This window comes from Triturus cristatus, chromosome 8 (assembly GCF_964204655.1).
Source record: "Triturus cristatus chromosome 8, aTriCri1.1, whole genome shotgun sequence".
Taxonomy (NCBI): domain Eukaryota; kingdom Metazoa; phylum Chordata; class Amphibia; order Caudata; family Salamandridae; genus Triturus; species Triturus cristatus.
In genome coordinates, this window is record NC_140591.1 from 182,456,513 (window position 1) to 182,464,848 (window position 8,336).

General features: G+C 43.8%; 1 protein-coding gene across 3 annotated transcripts in view; it reads right to left on the reverse strand.

The window, feature by feature from the left end:
• Positions 1 to 1,546, reverse strand: part of LOC146801783 (E3 ubiquitin-protein ligase TTC3-like) — a 1,211,260-nt gene extending 1,209,714 nt beyond the window's left edge. For all 3 annotated transcript variants that reach the window (XM_085621275.1, XM_085621274.1, XM_085621273.1), the window contains exon 1: positions 1,413 to 1,546. The gene's annotated coding sequence lies outside the window, so the exon portion shown is untranslated. The remainder of the gene's footprint in view (positions 1 to 1,412) is intronic.
• Positions 1,547 to 8,336: the final 6,790 nt, after the last annotated feature.

Genomic DNA, 8,336 nt, shown 5'->3' on the forward strand with positions numbered 1-8,336 from the left:
CAAAGTATCTCTTTGACACTGAGAAGTATTTCATGCACTGCTAATGTATTGTTAACTGTATATTGATAGTATTGCAATTTTGAAAAGCGTAATTACCTGTAACTGAGTTCCACTTGGTTCCTAAAATAAAAGTAAATAAAGTAATACTTTTGGAAACATTGGCCTGAAGTTAGTCATTGAGTGTGTGTTCCTGTCCTGTATGAGTGGGTACAACAAATGCATTCACACTACCCCCTCTGATAAGCCTAACTGATCAGCCCAGCTACCACTAAATTGAGAGTAAGGTATTATCTACGTTTTTGGACACTTTTAAGGCTGTATTAGTTTTAAAAGTATAGTTTGTGAATTGCAATGGTCTTCCTCTTCTGTGGGTGGGTGTTTAATATGTGCCTCTATAGTCGCTCCTGATAGCTCTATTAAACCCGCCCATTTAGTAGTAATTATTCCCCATTATCCCACCACACAACATTGTCCCTGCCACATTCACTACAAAGTAGTTTACTTACATTGCGTAAATCTCCAAAAACACAAGACAAGAGGAGAAAGTCTCCAGCCATGTTTGTGAATTGCATTTTTGTAGGAGGAGTACTACTTAAAGTACTAAAAAATGCAGTTTGTAAATTCTGTCCAAAGCAAATAATGGAGGTACTGGCAATCAGTCAGCTCGCACTACTACAGGCAACTGGAATCTAACACTAGCTCAAACCACATATCGGACACATAGATTCCCGGCGCCAGCTCAGCATTATGTGACTCTGGGCAATAGCTCACTCGCCTGGATACCCTTCGGGGTGATAAGTTCGCGCTTTACAAGTGTGTCATTTATCTAATTATTTTTGCAACACAGAATAGTAGGGTGGGTGGGGTCACTGGCGCAGAATAGTAGTGCCTAACACCGCATAATGAAACGTCCAACGCTGGTATCCGCGGTATGATGACCAAAGACACGTACAGCATTAGAGGCGCATTTCTCAACTCCGTCCTCTTCTTTCCCCTAATGCCCCGCCCCAATTCACTGCTGGAATAAGTTTGACTCAAGCTTAAAGTCGAGTTACTTGCTAAGAAGGCTCTTAGATGCACCTGTGTTTTTTTGCAACCTGTCGAGAAGAACGGTCTAGTTTTGTGGTATAAAAGTAAAAGTGTTTTAACACTAGCACTGAAGGGAGCCACTGGGTAGACGTGAAGTAAACAAAATGTGAAAGAAACTTACTTTGGGGGCACTATAACCGAATATAGAGTGCTCTCTCTAAAGCGGGAACACCGTTTTCAAGTTTTTAGAATATTGAGAATGGGAGACACTAAAGCCACAACCTTAAACAGCGACTAGTAAGTGCAGTGCGCGATGTCATTACCTAGGCCAAATAAGTCAACGTTCCTGAATTAGGTGGCATGCTCCCGAACACTGAACCTACCTGCCGCCTGCAGACAAAGAACATAAAAAAAACAAATGCTTTGCTTCACGTTGTACCCAACTTGGCTAGAGGCGCCACTGTCTAGCTTCAACAAGCGAACTGGTCTTTGCTCAAGCTGATTGGTTAGTGAAAAAGTCAACCCGCCCCGGAAAAGAGCTCTAAGCTGCTAACCCGGAAAAGACCGCTGAGAGACCCAGCCGCCCGTGGACCAGGATTGCTTGCTGCAGCCTGCCTGCGCCCACTCAGTCTGGTGTTGCTTTTGATACAAACGTTGTTGGCTTTGCTGACGCTTATCAGTAAATAGCAGTACTAGGTGCTCTTTGAGGAAAAAAAACCTTAGCGATGACTGTGTTTCGTACCTATAAAGAAGTGCAGCGAGTCTTGTCCTTGGAATTGCATTGTAGCTGTATTGGAATTTTATAGCACTTACCAGTACTTTAATTGGGTAAAAATAAATGAAGTGCTGGTGCTCACCCAATTGACTGGGGAGGGGAGAGGAAGACTGGTTAGGGGCAGGGTTTTGGGGCGGAATGTGGGTTTGGCATGTAGCTGCCAAGTCTCCAGAATACTTGCGGTATGGTGAACAGGCCTCCCGGGTTTGCAGGGGCAGTCACGAGGTTCCACCAGCTGTTACGGCAGACTTAGGGAAATCCAGCTCATGTCCCAGTTTTTGAGGTTGACTGTAAACTTTTTATGTTTTCCAAAGCATGGGTAGTTAGCAGCTGTTATAAGAAAGCAATGTAATTAACAGGCATACAACTGGCTATAAAAATTGCATTTTATTTATGTTCTTACTGCCACTTCTCTGCTGAGGAGCGCGGTCATTCTGTGTACTCGGTCCAAGTAAAATTGTAATCCTTCTTCTATTTTTATGAAATGTCCCGGTTTTTGTTTTAAAATTCTGGTCACCTTGTGGTCTTGGTCACACTGATGACTCCGAATTTTGGGAGGACGTCTCGAAAAGACTGGAAGCAATTCCACAAAATGACTTTAAAAGTGATGACAGGCGACTTTAATATAGCACTAGATTACACTCTTGACAGACAATCACAGTGCCACTCACTCTCCCCAAACGCACACACCACATTAAAGAACATATGCACCAGGTTCAACTTAAAGATCTGTGGCGACTACAACACCCTGACACTAGAGACTACACCTTTTATTCCAACCCGTCCAACTCATATAGCAGGATAGACTACATATTAATCTCAGGCACACACACCCACTTAATAGAACACACTGACATTGCGACAAGTACTGTCTCGGACCACTCGTGCATCAGCCTACTGCTGTGCGGGCGACACAACGAAGACCATCCACGTAGATGGCGATTCATTAGCGATGTCTTGTCAGACCAGGCCAACAAAGATAAAATAGAAGAAGCCATTAAAGAATACATCAGATTTAATGATACACTGGGCACGGACCCTGAGACCATGTGGGACGCACTCAAGGCTACAATCAGGGGCACAATAATAGATATTAAGGCCAAAATTAACAGAAAATCGAAGGCACATTTAGACCAATTAGAAAAGGACATCAAAAGGTTAGAGGCAACCCATATCACAGACTCAGAGAACACTTGCGCACTGACAGAGCTCACAAAGAAAAAATAAGAATACAACAGAATCTTGAGCAAAAGGGCCGGAATGTGGATAAATAAGTATAAAGCAATTAACCTCTGCGAGGCGTACAAAGCAGGGAAGATCCTAGCCTGTTACCCGAAACACAAACAAAGACAGCGCACTATCTCATCAATCACGGACTCACAAAACAACACACACACACACACACAAGACACACAGAGAGCCTACGAACATTCAGTGAGTTCTATCAAGATCTCTATAAAAAAGACCAATCTCTGGATGAAGGTGGCTGCACAGAATACCTAGACAGACTAAACCTCCCAAAGATAACGTCTGAGGACGCACAGACATTGGGAAGGGAGATAAGCGCAGCAGAAATTGGGAGGGCGTTGAAGTCTCTTAAAGATAACACGGCACCCGGGCCAGATGAGTTCACGGCCACCTTCTATAAGAGTGTTAAAATGAAAGATGTCTCGTACACAGGTCACGTAGAAGTAAGTTGTAGGTATATTCATAAAGTAACAGCTTGAGATAAAGTTAACTGGAAGGTGGTAAATTCCATGTAATGCCCCACCAGGAGCAGCCTCCCTGCTGCTCAGCCCATCACTTCCAACTGACATCTCCTCAAGTCCCACACACTCAACATTCCAAATGACATCATTAATGGCTGAGCAGCAAGGGACATAACAGGAATAAGGAAGATGCACCAACTAACAACAATTAGGTTATAGCACATCTCCCTTCCTTAGGAAAACTAAACAATAATGATGCCACGAAATAGCAAAGAGATATAAATGCATTAAGGCAGATAGAACAAAATTACGTTGCTTACATAAATAATAAACATCTTGAAAGAATTAGTAAGAAAATACATTAAGCAATTGAATGTACATAAGGCAATCAGAAAATACTTGAATCCAGAAAATACATTAAATAAATGAATGCATGAAAAATACCATAAGCAAATGCATGAAAATAAGTAAGCAAAAGAATGCAAGAAAATATCTTAAGTAAATGAATGAATGAGCCCAATCTCCCTCCCTTAGGGAAACTAATTAGTTGGGTACTCACCACCATCAAACTAACAGTAATAGGGGAAACACACCACCCCATAGAGGAATACACCTCCCTATGAAACTAAAACACCGTAATAGGGGAAACACAACTCCCTATAGGGGCACACACCTCCCAAAGACACTGAACATTGTAATAGGGGAAACACACCTTCCTATGAAACACAAAACACCGTAATAGGGGAAACACACCTCACTAAAGGGGAATACACCTCCCAAAGACACTGAACATTGTAATAGGGGAAACACACCTCCCTAACAAACTCAAAACACCGTAATAGGGGAAACACACCTCCCTATAGGGGAATACACCCCCAAAGACACTAAACATTGTAATAGGGGAAACACACCTCCCTAACAAACTCAAAACACCGTAATAGGGGAAACACACCTCCCTATAGGGGAATACACCTCCCTACGCTTAACTTCAGTAAGCGTAAATAGAACCAAGTACAAGAATATAGGGGAATACACCTCCCTAAGAAACAGAATATCAACATCCGCACTGTAATAGGGGAAAACTCCTCCCTATAGGGGAATACACCTCCCTAAAAAACAAAAACACAGAACAAAACACCTCTCAGCACACAGTAATAGGAGAACACACCTCCCTATAGGGGCAATACCTCCCCTAAAAACAGAACACATAGGCTCAGCTCCAGAAAGCGTAAACAGAATGGTAATCGCTCACACAGAAAAAATATACGTTACGACATCGGCATTTGTAGTTTAGAATGCAGTAAAATTAGTAATTCCAGCACAAGCAATAAGGAAAACAAGTCCAAGCTAGGAAAGATAAAGAGAATTAAGCATTGATGATGCACCTATGTGTAAAAAAAAACTGTGGCATCACATAACTTTACTACAGAATCTACTTAAAGAAAAGGATACTGTTTTCCATTGACTGTTGCATCCACAGCTGCTTCTATGTGCGCACGAAAGCACAAGAACAGTCTTACCGTAGAGTTGTTGCAAAATGCCCCCATAAATATCCTTTTCGTTGTGAAGCCAAGCTTGGACCCAGACGTCGCTCTGCATTAAAGCAATTATACTGAAAACCCCTTGGTCAAAATCCTTCCTACAGCCCGTAGAGCGCAAAGCAGGCCTGCATCAAACAAAACTGGATCTTGAGAAAATGATTGCACGAGGATCCCACGACGTGAAGAAAGTTCATTACCACACACGGTTGCCTGCAGACAGTTGCACGAGGATCCCACGACGTGAAGAAAGTTCATTACAACACACGGTTGGCCGCAGACGGTTGCACAAGGATCCCACGACGTGAAGAAAGTTCATTACCACACACGGTTGGCCGCACGCAAACAGGAACCAGCTATACAATGCGTGGAAGTGGTAGCCAACCCTAAGATGGCGGCGCGTAAGTGACGTTGGGCTGGATGGCTCACAGCGCGCCCGTGCATGCAGGCGTCCAGAAGCAGGTACACACCGCGAGCAGCTTGGAGCGTCAGAGGGAATCCTTGAAAATATCGCACGACAATCAAGTTCAGGTAAGGTTGCGCGCGCTGTTTGTAACTCGCGCCTCAGTCTTTTAAACTGCAACACAGCGGTTGTCTAACGCCGAGTGTCCAACTTTTTTTTCCTTTAGACTCACAATTCATTTCTTGCTGACTCTGCCAAGACCAAACGACCCAGTGTGTGCACTCACTCATAACAGAGCATTGAACAATTAGATACTGTGCACAGGCCCTGACACATAAGACTTCAGAGAGACCAACTGCCACAATATGTAGTCAGATCTTGTACCTGTCGTGACAATCACAGTAATCCGCTGCGCAAATAAGCCATTGACTACTGGAAATACAACGTAATTCAGAAACAGATGACAGCAGGCTCCACAGTAAACTGTTTGAAGACCAGTAATAGTACAACGATAGAGGGAAAACCCTTTCATCCACAGTTTCAGCAAAGCAAGCAGGAGTATTTAACTCTGTAAATCCCGTGGGCCTTCTGCAAGTTGAGACCAAACAAGGTCCTCCTTAGCAAATCACACTAGGAATCAGGGTTGGGGACAGCTCACAGCAGGAATAGGCAGGTTGCAAAACAGGCAAGCAGCAGGAACTGGCACTTACGTGGTAGGGCGACTGGTGGAGTGGTCACTGGTGAGGCTCATTGGTGCCAGCTTCTTTAAATACACAGCTTGTAAGATCTCTTGAAGTTCCATATTCTTGAAAATCCTTTAAGTTTCATAATCCATTATCCATTGAAGTAGCACACGTATAGGTTCTTCCAAATCGTCGCCAGTGTTAAAATGAAAGATGTCTCGTACACAGGTCACGTAGAAGTAAGTTGTAGGTTTATTCCAAAAGTAACAGCTTGAGATAAAGGTAACTGGAAGGTGGTAAATTCCATGTAATGCCCCACCAGGAGCAGCCTCCTTGCTGCTCAGCCCATCTCTTCCAACTGACATCTCCTCAAGTCCCACACACTCAACATTCCAAATGACATCATTAATGGCTGAGCAGCAAGGGACAGAACAGGAATAAGGAAGATGCACCAACTAACAACAATTAGGTTATAGCAAAGACTTTCTTAACACACCTGCAACCAACTATGAAAAAGGTTTTCAATCACTGCGAGGGGGCGGGAGTGGTCTCACAAACCATGTCTGAAGCAAATATAATAGTTATCCTGAAGGAAGGCAAAAACACTCAGCTGCCTCAAAACTACAGGCCCATCTCACTAATCAATGTTGACTGCAGAGTATACGCCAAAATCCTGGCAACAAGACTTAACACGGTTCTACCACAGCTGATAAGTAACGCACAGGTAGGATTCCTAAAGACACGCATGTCACATGATAACACCAGACTCCTGTGCCATATACTCGAAAGGGCTGCCAAGCTTGGTGAACCAGCGGTGACCATTACACTAGACGCCGAGAAAGCGTTTGCTAGGGTATCATGGCACTTCCTGGAGCAGTGCATGCAGACATACAGCTTGGGGGAATCAGATACACGGAAAGTTATGGCATTATATGAAAAACCTAGAGCTCAAATTGTAGTCAATGGGTCGGTCTGAGAACCCTTCACCCTACAGCGAGGAACAAGGCCGGGCTGCCCCCTGTCCCCCTCGTTGTTTCTGCTGGCCCTAGAACCGCTGATCAGAGATATCGGTGCCAATGAGGAGATGAAAGGGGTCACCATCAATGAGGTCACAGTCAAACTAGCCACGTACGCGGATGACATTCTCATTGTCACAGTGAGTCCAAAATCCTCCATCACGGCCTTCATGGAGACCATAGAGAAGTATTCAACCCTCTCTGGATATAAGCTAAATAAGGATAAGTCAGAATGTAAACCACTTAACATCTACACCACTAGAGAGATACTGGGGGAATCGGGCCTAGCCTGGCAAACCGGTTTCATTAAATACCTAGGTATACACTTAGGCAATGACCTCAAAAGCACGCTCGAACAAAATGAAAAACTAGTGCTAGACAAGACAAAGACGCTGTTGGAGGACTGGTCGCCCAAATTTATAACATGGTGGGGGAGGAAAGAGACAGTGAAGATGATGATCACCCCAATGGTCAACTACCTGTCGAATAGGCTCCCTCTCATACTCACGGACGACTTCCATCGCATAATAGACAAGATGATAAACAAATTCCTCTGGCGAGACAAAAGTGAGGATAAGCCTTAAAAAACTAAGGCTAGGCAAAAAAACTGGGGGGATTAAATATGGCCGACTTAAAAACTTTCCAAACTGCCTTTTTAGCGAAACAGGGGACCTACTGGGTCCTGCCCAGCCAGGACTGCACGGCGGTCTGGCTTATAATTGAGAGAGCCATGCTAAACAACCTTGAGCCAATAGCTCTCCTAACAGCTAATAAACAGACACTTGCCACAAATCCAATACTCAAAAACACGAGAAATGCTCTACTAAAAGTAGATCAAAAGATGGAACACAGCGTAAAAAACTCAAGGTGGGAGTCACTGTGGGCAAACTCAAGGATAAAATACAGAGGTAAACTGCTATCTATAGACGCATGGAAAATAATAGGTATCTCCTACCCTGCTCAGCTAGAAGAGGGGGAAAGCCCCTCCACCTTCAGCATGCTAAAAACAAGCACAATTTACCAGACATAGAACTGTACAACTTACTAAAAATCAAAACAGCCCTGGCCAAAGCGAAACTCTCTAAACACAAGCCCTCAATCATCCAATACATGGCGAATCTCAACAAAATAGGCCACCAGGTATCACACCTTTACAGACTACTACGACCCAGCTCAACCAAAC